This window comes from Dreissena polymorpha, chromosome 12 (assembly GCF_020536995.1).
Source record: "Dreissena polymorpha isolate Duluth1 chromosome 12, UMN_Dpol_1.0, whole genome shotgun sequence".
Taxonomy (NCBI): domain Eukaryota; kingdom Metazoa; phylum Mollusca; class Bivalvia; order Myida; family Dreissenidae; genus Dreissena; species Dreissena polymorpha.
The window spans coordinates 50371637-50387210 of NC_068366.1; the positions used below are offsets into that span (position 1 = coordinate 50371637).

The 15574-nt window shown below is 34.2% G+C and overlaps 1 pseudogene; it reads left to right on the forward strand.

The window, feature by feature from the left end:
• Positions 1-3104: 3104 nt before the first annotated feature.
• On the forward strand, positions 3105-14949 carry LOC127852339 (oxygen-dependent coproporphyrinogen-III oxidase-like; annotated as a pseudogene).
• Positions 14950-15574: the final 625 nt, after the last annotated feature.

Here is a 15574-nt window from a genome sequence, read left to right on the forward strand (position 1 = left end):
TTTTGTAGATCCTTCGGTTAATAATCGTGTGCCTAGGTTCGTACAAACTTAATTAAACACTTGATCTGGGGAATATTTAGTACGTAATAAATGCGACACACAATTTTGATTAGTTAAAGAAAAAAAAAATCATTATTTTGCTATCCACACTTCATCCGAAACAATTAAACATTTTTGTTTGTGACCAATCATTTTCCTTATATTTTACTGTTGTTTATTGGAAAATATAATTTAAAATGGGTACGTCACAGTGTCAATCACACAGTACATCGTTGTGAAATAAATTGACATTTTGTTAGTTGGTTATATAAGCAAATCAATAGACGTTATTAAAATATGTTTCGTTTTCTATTCTAACTGTAATTGGCAGATACTAGGTAATAACTTATTAACCACCTCGAACAACCTAGAATTTGGCTCGTCTCTGCTTTGCTTTTACACCTGAGAACTAAACTTCATTTACTACTTGCGTATTTGATACACTTCTGTATTCCAGAAACACACATTCGGATGGTCGATACCTAAGCCAGCTATAAATAAAGAGTCGAACTGGTTACGGTCATGACATGGACTTTGTCCCTTATTCATGTTAAGAAATGACTGATTAAGAGTTGTTTATTTAATCTCTGAAGTTAACGGAAGAACTAACGTGAAAAAAAGAGAATCATACACTAAAAAGGTGAAAGCAATAAAATGATTCCAAAACAGATTTGGTATATGTTTACTGTTAAAGTAAGCATACCCCGATCGGTTTGAATATGCATGTGATTAATTATTATAATGCGCGAAAAATAAACTAAACCATACTGAATAAGGAACTGGTTTATCATTACTTAAAACTTAGTAGAAATGTATTGCAAATGCGTACTTTAAATATCCAACCTATGTATACACATGTATATAATGATATTCATTTTTATGTTGAACAATTTTGATCATTTTCATAGATGTTTAAGTAAGAAAATGCCGTTCCTTATTCGATTTTGAATTATTATTTATAGTAAGTACATTCCAGTTCCTTATTCGATTTCAATAAGGAATAAGGAACCAGTTCCTTATTCCTTATTCAAACTGAATAAGGAACTGGTTTATCATTACTTAAAACTTAGTAGAAATGTATTGCAATGCGTATTTTAATATCCAACCTATGTATACACATGTATATAATGATATTAATTTATATGTTGAACAATTTTGATCATTTTCATTGATGTTTAAGTAAGAAAATGCCGTTCCTTATTCGTTTTTGATTTATTATTTATAGTAAGTACATTCCAGTCCTTATTCGATTTCAATAAGGAATAAGGAACCAGTTCCTTATTCCTTATTCAAACTGAATAAGGAACTAGTTTATCATTACTTAAAAATTAGTAGAAATGTATTGCAATGCGTTATTTTAAATATCCAACCTATGTATACACATGTATATAATATTCATTTATATGTTGAACAATTTTGATCATTTTCATTGATGTTTAAGTAAGAAAATGCCGTTCCTTATTCGATCTTTGATTTATTATTATAGTAAGAAACATTCCAGTTCCTTATTCGATTTCAATAAGGAATAAGGAACCCAGTTCCTTATTCCTTATTCAAACTGAATAAGGAACTGGTTTATATTACTAAAACTTAGTAGAAATGTAATGTATGCCATGCGTATTTTAAATATCCCAACCTATGTATACACCATGTATATAATGATATTCATTTATATGTGAACAATTTTGATCATTTCATTGATGTTTAAGTAAGAAAATGCCGTTCCTTATCGATTTGATTTATTATTTATAGTAAGTACCATTTCGTTCCTTATTCGATTTCAATAAGGAATAAGGAACCAGTTCCTTATTCAAACTGAATAAGGAACTGTTTATCATTACTTAAAACTTAGTAGAAATGTATTGCATGCGTATTTTAAATATCCAACCTATGTATACACATGTATATAATGATGTTCATTTATATGTTGAAACAATTTTGATCATTTTCATTGATGTTTAAGTAAAAAAATGCAGGTTCCTTATTCGGCTTGAATACGGAATAAGGAACTGGTTCCCGTTTCCTTATTCGGCCGCGAAAAAAGGAAATTGAGTTTAAATGAAAACAAAAATTAGGAAAGTACTAGATTGCATTTTTATATCACATAATGTTAAATAAGTATACAGGCTTAAGGTTTGGTGATTTGAAGTTAGAATTCGAAGTAGATAATGCCGGCTCGGGTTATTCAAAAAATCCTATTAAAACGCCTGAGAAGAAACATGAATATGTATCGTTATACACAATTAAATGTATTCTTGTTATTTAGCTTTGATTTAATTGAGAATTGTTTGCATTATTTTTCTTAAAAGCTTAGTCAAATATGTTAAGCGTGTGAATAAGGAATAAGGAACCGTTATTTATTCCTTATTCGAATAAGGAATCGTGAATAAGGAATAAGGAACTGTTCCTTATTCCTTATTCGAATTAAGGAATAAGGAACTAGGAAAAGGAACCAACTTACTCTCCTAATATGTATACGTGTCACTTTGTCCAGTGCAAATGTTTATCCACCATGGATGGATTTTCAAATAAATTGGAAACGTGATTAATATGATGAGGCAGACTGCCTTGCTGTAAATTTAGGTCCCTATGCCTAGGTCATAGGCCAAGGTTATAATTTAAGGTCAAGTTCTTTTAATTTCTTTTTAATTTAAATAAGACCGCAATCACAAATCAAGGTCAACTTTAGGAAAAAGTTTATTTTCTCTTTGTATTGGGCATATCTTTATCTAGTTGGAAATTGGAAAAAATGATCAAATAATGCTGGTCATTTTGTCTAAGGTCAAAGTCACAACTCAAGGTCAAACCATAGTATTGAGCAGATGAAGGCTTTTAAATTGCAGTAGTTACATGCATACTGAGAAATAGATACTAAAACGAGGGTCCTTGCTTTGTAGTTCAAAGTCACAATTAAGTGTCAAAAGGCAAATAAGGGAATTCAGTTAGAAATTGTCAGATTTTTAAGTGAATTTTTAATGAGACGAGCGTGCTTCTTGTTAAAACAAATAATTGTAGCACTGCTCTCTGAATTTTATCTTTAAAATAATAGCATTTGTATTATTGTGTTTTATCTTGTTACAGATGTTTGACTGCTTTAGTGAGCTATCTATGCGTACTTTATCTAGATATCTATATATAGCATAGAAAATGGACGACACGGACTGGATGTCTACCCCGATCACTGACCCTGAAGAAATAAAGAAGGTATTTATATATATACCATATAAACCCATGAAGTTTCATCCTGATATATTTTCGTTTTTGAGATATAGCTCTATAAAGTTCTGTGTTAGACGGACGGAATGACGGACGGACAACGCAAAAATTCTATATCCCTCCGCCTTTGGCGGGGGATAATACAATTTAAAAGGACTCTTGGTTTTCAATCTGCGTACGATAAATAAAGTTCTTTTTTTACCTTTCAGAATGGTAACTTGATGAGAATCAAAATGGAGTTGATGACAATGGATATACAGGTGAGAACCTCTTGGAGATTTAAAGGGCCATATAAATGGTTTTATGATAAATGATTCAATTATGATTACAACTAGGTAGACTAGACGTGGCTATCACAAGACAGGGTTATGAATATTGTTATCACGTCTATTATATTATTATGACAGTTGACTTAAATCTACTAACGTGGAACGTCACATGGCTCATGTCCAGTGCTGCTTACCATAGTGATATAGTGTTTAACGGTAATAAAGATGTTTGTGGATAATCTGAACGCTGGCTTTTACCAAACAACGTGCACTTCACCGACACCGCAGTCGCGCTATATGCGATTATAAACATCATACTGTTTGTTGTAAGCATGATAGTGTCTCGTATAGGCTAACGGGTAAGGGTTGTGTCTCGCTTTTATGGCACAAACGACACGATGTATATATATACTTGTGTTTGTGACAAAACATGTATGCAATATCAATATCAAGTTGTGGCTGACGTGATATCCTGTATTAAGGGTAAGGGCAAAAACCCTGCTATGATAAATTTAACTGATCTCTTACTGCTAGTTAACCTCTTAGATGGCTAAATTGTTCCAGATAATGTATTGGTATATTAAAAGACTGCTGTTATACTCTTGTAATGTTTTCATTTAAATGCTTCGTCAAAATTAAGTTGTAACATTATTAGGAAAAAAAAATTGCCTATTTATTTGCAGCGTGAGTTCTGCAGGGCTCTTGAAGAAGAGGAAGATGGAAGAAATTTCAGGTGGATAAATGGTCTAAAAAAGAGGTGGGTGCCAAACACATGAAACATTGTGGAGCTTGTGCCTTTATATCGAATACAGGGCTTGCATTATGCTAGCAAAGTTATTTACCGAAAAGGACCCCGCCACTAAAACATCATTGGATTGATTTTTTTCTGAAAACACAACAACAAAAACAGTAGATCTTTCAAATAATTTGATGTTGAAAAATATATGCATACTGTTATATACTAGTATGAGGTTCTGTTAAGTTTTATTTCTCAAAACACACTTATAAAAGAACTTTAATAAAGTTTTTAGATTACTAAGAGATTGTCCGATACTGTTTAACGTGCATCATATCCAGTCTCTATTTTTTAGGGTGGTGGTGGTGGAATTACCTGCATATTGCAAGACGGCCGCGTGTTTGAGAAAGCTGGCGTCAATATCTCCATCGTCACTGGCAGCCTGACCCAACAGGTCGTTCAACTGATGAAGACAAGGTAAGTTAAACTCATTTCTTTGATAACTGCAATAAAGATGGTATTTATAAAGGTATGAAATTTAAAGATGTCCACTATCGAACGGCCCGTGCATTTGAGATGGGCCTCTAGATTTTCTGACAAAACTCAAAATTGTTTAAGATGTATTGAAAGAACAGGTGGTCAATTTAGAGAAGTATAGAGAACTATTTCAGACAAAATTGTGTTGCAGTCCAGTTATAGATCTAGCGTTGTCCTTGTTTTTAGCAGATCCCATTTTTGCCACCAACTCGAGGATCTTACATCAAGATCTTTCGATCAGCAGACACCAAGTACTGGGTTTTACCCTGGAAGCAGACTCTGCAGTCAGTGGTTTTCAATGCGATCGAGCTGAAATAAAAAGTTTAAAACTCAATGTTGTGTAGTTCTTCGCGGATAGATTCTGCATGCTATCATATTTGTTGCTTGTATTCAGTACAATAATAAAGAAGCATATGGTTCAAGAAATTTGTTTCACATCAAGGATTTTCCCTTCCTCTTTCAAGGATTTCCCCCTTTTGCATAGATGATATTTGTGTTTCACATCAAGCGTTATTTCAATTTTGCCTTTTTCCTTTTTAAGAGGGAAGACACTTTTAAGGGAAAATATGCCCTTCTTTGCCATAGGAATCAGCAGTATTATTCATCCGGTAGGTATTGGATTAATTAATATAAAGATTAATTTTGAAAACAAATGTATCTTTTATTTAAATATTTGTTAAGCGTCATTTTCTCCAACAGTTTTTGATGTATACACCAGTGTTCGACACTTACGGGAGTCCGGTGGCCCAAGACTCCTGGAAGTCAGACTCGGACTCCTTGTTCTTGTGTCAAGGAAGTCCGTTGGACTCATTCAAAATCATCTTTGAATTATAAAAAGATCCATTCATTTCTCAAAATCATAATGTCTGTACAAGCACATTTTTCTCAGAATAGTCATAGTCGAACGCTGTCTCTACATACTGCAGAAGGAATTTTTTTATACAAAGTCATAACCACACACTTCAACCACTGCTTGAGAACTGTAAGAGTTCTTCTTAACAAGGAAGATTATAGACAGCTGGTCTATTGATAGCAAGAAGTTTTCAATCCAAATTAAGTGATGTCGGAAGCATATACAAAACCAGAACAATGCCATCATTTGGACTATGTACTTAAATAAGTATTTTTCTTTTATCCCATGAAACCCCTGTGTGATCTACGAGTTTGTTTTCAGAAGATGCATTGTGTATACTTATTATTGTATCATAATGATGTAAATACTTATATTGTCAATTGTATAGTGTATGTAAGCAAAAAAGAAATTCCTTTTACCAGTTTTAGTGAAACGACTTGGAACGCAAAGGACCCCAGTTTGTTAACAAAATCGTTGAATAAAAGCCCTATTTATAGGGCTCTGTCATGTCTTACACAGATGTACCTAGCAAAAGTCATTATTAGATCTAATGAGCACAACTTGCTTACAGTGAGCTTTTGTGATTACATTTTGCCCATTGTTAATCATTGTTCCTACGTGGTCCTTTATCTAAATGTACATTGATAACACTAAAGAGATTATATTTATTTCCAATATTCACGAAACTTTGTAAGAATGACAATTGGGTGAATTACAAAACTGAGTTCAAATCTAGGTTTCTATGTCAAATTAAATGAAAAGTTTCTTAATATTCCACACGTTACATGTTTACCCCGTCCTCATGAAACTTGCTAAAAACGCTTTTTTAATGGTATATCTGTTTGAAAACGGTTCAGGTTTATTGAAAAAATATTATCGCCGATGGGCTAAGACGTTTTCCTTATGCGGGTAAAACTTTGTGAACAATCTAGAAGTCAAATGTTTTGTCAAATCATCATGAAACAATCTGAACGTTTGTACTCGTGATATTTGAACTGAATTCGAAATTGATTCTATCCGTTCCAAAATACGACTTAAGGTAATCGTAGGTTAGGGAGGGATTATTTAGAAGTCATTCTTGTTGATCGTTTGGTTCGTCAGAAGTTGTAAAATGTTTTTAAAATAATACCCTGGGGTGAAAAGTTGCCTCTCCCTGAATGGCTTTATATGTATGGAGCAAACACTTAAAAATGTCTTCTCTGAAACCCCGAGGCCACCAGGTTTGGTTTTTAGCATGTATAATTTTATTGTGGTCCTGTACAAAGTGTTTTTTTTTAAAGTCGATCCACGCGTACAAACAGGCCACGCCAAACGATGAAGAAATATTTAAGACTTTCATATTGTATAAAGTTTTCTGTCAAAACGTTAGGGCAGGGATTTATTTTTTGTTTAACATCATATGCTGGTCCTGTAACAACTTTGTTAAAATCATCTCATTTGGGTTAAAATTAACCCAGCCCTATGGGTTACTTGTTAAATTATATGGGTTAGTGAAATCTTTCAAAATCTTCTTTTCTGAAGCAGCAGGGCACAAAGGCTTGTTATTTTGCATGTAACGTCTAATAGTAGTCCATTTCTACAGTTGTTCAAATCATGCCCCCATGGGGTCAAAAATTGCCACATCCAGGGACTCAAATTATTTATAAAGACTTGAATAGTAAATATCGATAACTTCAAAAAACTTTTTCTTTGAAACCGCAATGGTCAGGGATTTGATATTTTGTGTATAACTTAAAATAATTTTCCTCTTTTTTATCGTTTAAGTTTTCTCAAATCATGTGTCTGGGGTCAAAACTAACAACAACGGAATCATCTTTGAATTATAAAAAAATCTCGTTTCGAGAGATCAGAATGTCCGCACTTGTTAACATCCGAAAAATAAACCACTCATCATTCTGCTTGTCGACAAAACATTAATATCCCGGAAACCCTCGAACTCTTAATCAACCCGATCATCGTCGTTTTTTACTGAGATATTTTCGCTTATTAAACTGACTTTCGCTGAACAGTCTTTAATTACTATAAAAATAATCACAATACCGGTTAATGTTTACACAAAGCACGTTTTATGGTGCCAAGGCAGGCACTGAAGATGGGAACGAATGTGAATCAGTGGTGCGTAAATAACCCCATGTCCCTATCAATCAATAATTCCAGGGGCTATATGGCAGTTTAATGGCTTTGTTATATTATGTTAAAAATTATGGGGAAAATGTATAAAGCCATGGGCTGTTACACCAAATCCCGAAGCTAAATTTTTACAAGCACGCATTTATATAAATGCATTTATAGCAAATATTTTGTTTAAACTTACAAAAATTATCTTATATATTACTGGCATTTGTTAAATAATTTTGCAATCTGAGATAACAAATGACAACACAAATTGAACAGCAGTCACTTTGAACTTCGGTCTGAAACCAAACATGAAAGAGGATTTAACAATTTATGGTGAGGATGGTAAACCAAAAAATACGGTATGAAAAGTTTTTGGACAACCTATGGTCGGACTCCAAAATTTCAGAAAAAGGGAGTCCAATGAGCTTCTTACTCAGAATAGTTAGTGTCGAACACTGTACACCCACTTTTATTATCCTCAATGTTTCTTAAGAGCACTTTAACCCGTTCATTTGTGTTTTTACATTTTTTGAAAGTATGTTGTTTGCTCTATAGACACTTGATCTTTCTTTTAGGATGCTCAATATTCTAATATAGCACACTCATCAACATAATATGTAATTCGCTTACTTTATTCATGTCAGTGTTCAATTGTTTCCTTTGTCAATATACAAGTGGTTTGTTATGGTACATACTAATATCTTTTTCAAACTTTATTTTAAGGAAACAATCTTTTAGGTGAAATTGATCAGTAACCATGTGTTTTTCTGAACTAGTATTCAACAATAATTAACTGTCTTGTGATCTGTACCATTTTCCAGAGGAACCCCCACATTCCGACGGTGCATTTTAACTACCGTTACTTTGAGGTGACCGATGAGGAGGGAAAAAAACACTGGTGGTTTGGAGGGGGCACCGACCTCACGCCCTTCTATCTGGATGACGCCGTAAGTGACATTAGGCCATATTGACAGGTTTTTTCTTGCTCATAAATTGTAAACTAAAGATAAATAAATAAAAAAGGTTTTGGTTTTGACAGATAACAGATTAGTTATTTTGTGTGATCATTAAAGACTTGCCTTTCAGGTAAATATTATTTTGTTTCATTACTTATCAATTAAAATCGACGAAGATAAGCCTTCTTTTTTATTAAGGCTACTTTTATTATACCCCCATTACCATTGGTAATGGGGCTATATAGGAGTCACTTTGTCGGTCTGTCGGTCGGTCTGTCTATCCGGACCATTACTATGTCATTTGTCGTAAGATTTTAAAAAGACTTGGTACATTTGTTCACCATTATTGGACGGTGCGTCATGCGAAAGAATTACGTCAATATCTCCAAGGTCAAGGTCACACTCGGAGCTCAAAAGTAAAAATGGCCATAAATGAGCGTGTCCGGTCCATTACTATGTCATTCATTGTGAGATTTTAAAATGACTCTGTACATTAATTTTGTTCACAGTCATTGGACGGCGTGTCATGCAAAAGAATTTTAGAGTTCAAAAGTCAAAATGGTCATAAATGATAATGGCATAATAATTCTAAAAAAATCGCCATAAATTAGCTTCCCTTGTTTTCTGAAGACAGCATGCAAAATATTTTGTGTCAATGCAGCACGTGGGGGTATACTTCACGTCTGTGACAAAGTTCTAGTTTGGCTTGTTGTGGGTATATGCACTGGGTAAGTAATAACATTATTGTGATATAATGTATTTTACCATTAAATGACAAATACATGATATGATGAGTGTTTGAGATATTGAGATACAGCTCTTATATCTAAAATACTTGATTAACAAAAGACGCAGATCACAAACAACATTTGTCCTGTAAATACTGTTAACACTGTTGTATGTATGTAATTCACTATTTTAGCCAAACTGTGGTAAAATCAGGATTAATGCGTGTGCTTACAGTGTCGTCCGAGGTCAGCCTGTGCACTCTACAAAGTCTACTCAGTGACAATACTTTCGGCCTAAACTGGATATTTGCTAAGAAGAGTCTTCCTTTAAATTTTATAAAAGTAAAAAGTGTCTTTCTTGCAGCCTGCACAGGCAAATCTGGGACAAAACTTTATGCACATGCAATAAGCTCTGTTTTCCCAGAACGAGGCTCGTTATGTTCACTGTTATGTGTGTCAGGATGTGGAGCATTTCCACAAGACGCTGAAGCAAGCCTGTGAAAAGCACAGTACAAGCTACTACCCGGACTTTAAGAAGTGGTGTGACTCGTATTTCTTCATTCCGCACAGAGGTATTGGAAAGAAAATTAATGAACCAGAGTTTATTCTGAAGAATGCGTATTATTCGCAGATAACAAACAATATATGCAAACTATTTTAATCACAGAAAAAAAAACATTTTTAAACTTTGGTATCTACACATGATGAACAATTATCCAGTAGTTAGTGCTAAGAGATTGTTATTTAAAGCATACCAATGACGTAATGTTTTCCCCGTCAGGTGAGACCAGGGGCGTGGGTGGAATCTTTTTTGATGATCTGGAAAAAGGGGAACAAGAGGATCTCTTCAAGTTTGTATCGGTAAGCCTGATACTGACAGGGGAAGACAACTGTACATAGGAGAGGTACTCTCTGCCAGTGTCAAGGGACGTAATCGATGTAAAGGGAGGTTTAACAAAAAAATGGGGGGGGGGGCAGGGCGCGGGATAAATATAGGCATATTATAAGGCCTTAAAAATATTTTGATTTTCAGACAATAGTAAGAAAAATGTATGGAGGATGGTAGGCACTAAATGTTGTTAGTAGATCAACTGGGAACATAGTGCTCATGGATAACTTTTAGAATACTTTGTAATCCCTCATCCATAAGCGTCTGCCAGAGTTAACTTCTTTTTTAACGACCTTTCCTCATTAATCCCTTGACAGATTTAACCAAACTTTACAGAAATTATCCTTTGGTGACCTTCTTTTCAAAATTGTTCATATTGTTTGGGTTAGTTTCTACATGTCAAAGGTGAGATTTAGTTTTAAAAATTGAAATACAAGTTTTGTGCTTTATGAAAGTGTGTTTTATTATGACAGGATTGTGCAGCCGCAGTTACTCCTTCCTATCTTCCACTTGTGAAGAAAAACAAAGATACAGCATACGGAGATAAAGAAAGGTACTTTGGGATTGGCAATCACTGTCTGGAGAATTAAAATTGTGACAATTTGGGAACCTTTGAGCATGTTTGGTTACTTCCTAAAGCACTAAGTTGGTCAATGAGCACATCATCTTGGGCAACTGTATTAACATTGCGAAGACTAACATGTATGTAAGTTAGAAGACTTTTTTCCTCTGAAACAACAACGTTTAATATTTGGTATGAAATATTGTATTGGGGGCTCTCTAAAATGTTTGTTCAAATCATGCCTCTGTGTTTTAAAACTGACCACTTTTCAGGACTCAATTTTTCATTGTTACATTTTGCTACATGTTACAAAATGCACAATGGGTGGTATTATTATTAGTCACTGCTGTGACAAACTCAAGTTCTCACACACACTATGTACCCCTGTTTCCAGACGCTGGCAGTTACTGAGAAGAGGTCGGTACGTGGAGTTCAACCTTATCTATGACCGAGGCACCAAGTTCGGCTTTAGCACACCTGGTGTTGGATACGACAGACTCCTTATGTCTCTGCCACTAAATGCTGTAAGTATACTTTACCAGGTGCACATACAGTGCCAGGCCCATTTTTAAGTTTTTTGTGGCTAAACCATTGCCCATATGTTTGGGATTTTGTCACTTCAGATTGGAGAATGTTTGTGTGAAAAACATGTTAAGCAAAATGACCCGATAACATATCCCTGATAAATAAGTAGAAAATAGTTTTCAGTGTTTGAAACAGGGCCCTTTGCCATCTTTTTTTTTTTTGGGGGGGGGAATAATTATTTTGAGCAATTTAGTGGACTAATCTTTATAGAAGGGGTTTTAAAAAGGGCGAGAGATCAGTTTTAGGCGATTACTTTGTTATCTAAACACCTATTTCTAATCGAATGAGCCACGTTCTGGGAAAACTGGGCTTAATGCATGTGCAAAATGTGTCGTCCAAGATTAATCAGGGACGACTCTTACCACTTGAAGGGTATATTTCGTGGAAGGGAAGTCTCATCTAAGCAAAAATCCAGAGTGTTGTCCCTGTTTAGTCTGTGCAGAATTCACACTCTTATCTGGGATGACACTTTACGCACAATGATGAAGCCAAGTATTTCCAGACTGGGACTCAAATGTTTAACTTGCCATTTACAGAGCTGGGAGTATTGTCACAAGCCCGAGCCCGGCTCAGAGGAGGCTCGACTGACAGAGGTGTTACAGAACCCTCGTGACTGGGTGTAGGTCCAGGGTTGTGGATGTCCATTGCTGACGCTACCATCATTCTTAGCTTCTACGTTCCTTCTGTGCATTTATCAATTGATTGTGATTACAAAAAGGCAATTCAATTTTAAGCTCTACTTATCTACAAATTGTTATATGATATACTCACTCATTTGTCTGTGTCAATGTCTGGGCTATGCTCTGGTTATGGTATTGGGCAACTTCGACATATCACTGTTTCTACTACAGGTATTCTCAGTTGAAACTTCACGTATGTTTGGGGTCATTATGTGAGGACACTTACCATTTTCAAAAAATATGATCTGCATTTCAGCAGAAATGTCCCTATTTTGTACTTACAGAGCAAAATAAAATTTTAGCGCGCTGTCTTGGGACTGCTCATGTGTAAAACTTAATAAAAGATCATTTGTTATGAGATTATTAATTATGGTTTTATGTCAATTTTTAAAGAAGTTGATCATGACATTATTGTAGCTGTTTACTATGTGTTCACCGTATTCCACTCTTCTGTAACATTAAATGATAGATAAACGTACAAATTATTGATGACTGTGACTTATTTTTTATTGCAAGTCATGACATATGCATATGCATAATAGGCCTATTCAAAGAGATAGTAAGCTGAATAAAAAACGTCACTTACTAATATTTGCTGCCGTGAATTGTTGCAGCTCTACCATCATCATGTTGAGTCATTGGAGCTGACAATTGTGCATTATTAGAATCTATTCAATGATTTGTGTTTGAATACCATGGCTTTCAATGGGGGCATATATGGCTTTGACAGTGTCCCTCTGGCTGTCTTTTGATTTTTTGGTGGGCATAATGCTTGTTTTCACAATTAGTGGAATTTGAGACAAAAGTGGAATCTGGGGACATCAGTTTTTTTATGGGCACATTTCTAGTTTTTAGCTCACCTGAGGAAAACATCGCTCTAATGATATCTTAGCCCAGTTCAAAAATAGTTCTGGGTCCGCATTCACCAAACAATTCTTAGACTTAAGTCTAAGAATAAAGAATATTTCTTTAAATTGATATATTCGATAATTGCTTGAATTTTGAGTAAAACTTGTTATTAAACACCTCTATCTATATCATTCTTCATGTAGAACATTTTGTTAATGACATAAAAACCAGTGGAGGCCTGTACATATTCAAACACTAAATGCATTTTTCTTGGTTCCAATTACATTCTTCATTCTTTAGTTTAAGAATGTGTTGGTGAATACGGGCCCGGGTCTGTTGAAACTCATTGCCAAGTGGAGTGGTGCAGTTCTCCTTGTATGCATATTGTGAAACATTAAACACTCTTGAATTGGCATTTTTTACCCAATTATAATGAAACTTGGTCGGAACATTTGTTCTAATAATATCATTGCCAAGTTGGAAAATGCATCTGGTCAGGAAAAACATGGAGCGAGGGGTGGAAGCAGATCTCCTTATATGGAGACCTTGTGAAGACTAAAGAAGTCACATTTTTGCCCTATCATGAAATTTACTCAAAATAATTGTTGTTATGATACCAAAGCCAAGTTGGTGAATTGCTCCAGTCCACTGAAAAACGTGGCTGCCAGAGGCTGGGCAGTTTTCTTAATACGAGTAAAAGGATATATTGTGGACACTCTAGAAGCATCATATTTGCCCAATAATCATTAAACTTTCTCAGAACATTTGTTGTGATGGTGTTTGGATCAAGTTTTAAAATAAATCTATTCGGTTGAAAAACATGGCTGCCAGGGGCTGTTGCAGTTTTGCTTACATGGCTATAGTGAAACCTTGTAAAAAAAAGATTTTTTTTTCCTTATCGTCGTGAAACTTCCTCAGAGCTGTTATTCTTATGAATTCTTGACAGAGTTTGACAATTGTGTTGTTTCCTTGAAAGCACGTGACTGTTTTCCATTTACGGCTAAAATAAAACTTTTATAAACATTCTAGAAGTCACTTACATGTATTTGAAAAAATATTATAAAACTATTTGTTTTTATATACCATTAGAAAATGGCTGAGATCGAAAATGGTTCTAGCTGTGGAAAATATGGTTATTTTGTTTGCCTTGTTATCATGAAAATTGGTAGAATCATTTGTTTTGATGATTTCTCAATCGAGTTTGAAAATGGTTCCAGTCCATTGGTGGGGCAAGATATAGTGAAATCGTGTGAACACTCTAGTTGTCATGTATTTTTCCAATATTCACGAAATTTGCTCTGAACATTTGTTCTTATAATATATCTCAGCTGAGTTCTAAAAGGGTTTACTGAACGTCACAAAAGCTTTTCAGAACAATTCAGTCATTTTGGGTCTCAGTTGAGTGACCTTGGGTCATTGGCCCAATTATTTTAGATTGTTGGTACTCTGGTTTTAAGGCTTATTGTGTCTTTATTTAAAGACTCAAGGATATATTGGTTAAAGTAATATTACATATTTTTCATGAAATAAGTAATACTAATTTGTTTATTTATTTTACCAAAAGTTGAATTTTAGTATATTTGTTTATTGTTGATTTCGTTACATCAATGGCATTTGCAGTACTGACATCATATATGTAAGATTGTAAATTGACATGTTTGATAGTATATATAGTGTCATAGGTGTTTTTGAAACAAAAAATAAGTGTTTTACATATGTGTCAAGAATGATTTTTGACTGTTGAATATGGCTGATTTAATAGCGCTGTTAATAGACCGTTCCATAATCGATAAATTGACCGCCGCCATATTGTCAGTCACGTGACTGTCCGCCATTACACTGCTGCTAACTTGTGCGAGTCTGCGATTCCAAAAGCCAAAGACGTAGAGAATACCCGCTTCACCGTTGTCGGATAAATAAATTACTTAATGAATTAATCTGATGCGATTATCACATTTTTGTTGTTTAAACGATTGTTTGAAGTTGAGATTGATTGTTACAAATAAAATGTTTAAAATGCTTTCGTGTATTTGTTTTTTTTTTATCTGTAATCAAGTGGTAATCATCGGCGAAAATTTGCTGGTTCAGTCGCTCATACTATGTCTTTGATTAGACTTGTTACTTTTAACGTTTCACAAACAATTCACGCATGTATTGTTGTGTTGATTTTAATAGCCGCAACATCAAGCAGATTATATTTTAATTAATACTTATAAAAGATTCTCGCGCAATTTATTACCGCTAATTGTTTGTAATTGATCTCATTTGGTAAAAATCTACATTCCAAAATCATTACATATTATATTAAGTATGATATTATTGATACGCCTTCCATTATTTTTCTTGTTTTAACTGATATCAGAGATAAAAAAGTGTGGTTTGGATTTATATTTATTTTTTTAGATGGAATTTTGTCACGTTAAAAAACGAGCTTTTTATCATGAGAGAGTGATATTGATCTTGACGACCTTTTATGTGATTATTCGGAAGATGAAGAGAATGCGATCTATGTGATATATCTATATTTTCATCTTTGAATCATTTAACAGCTATAAAG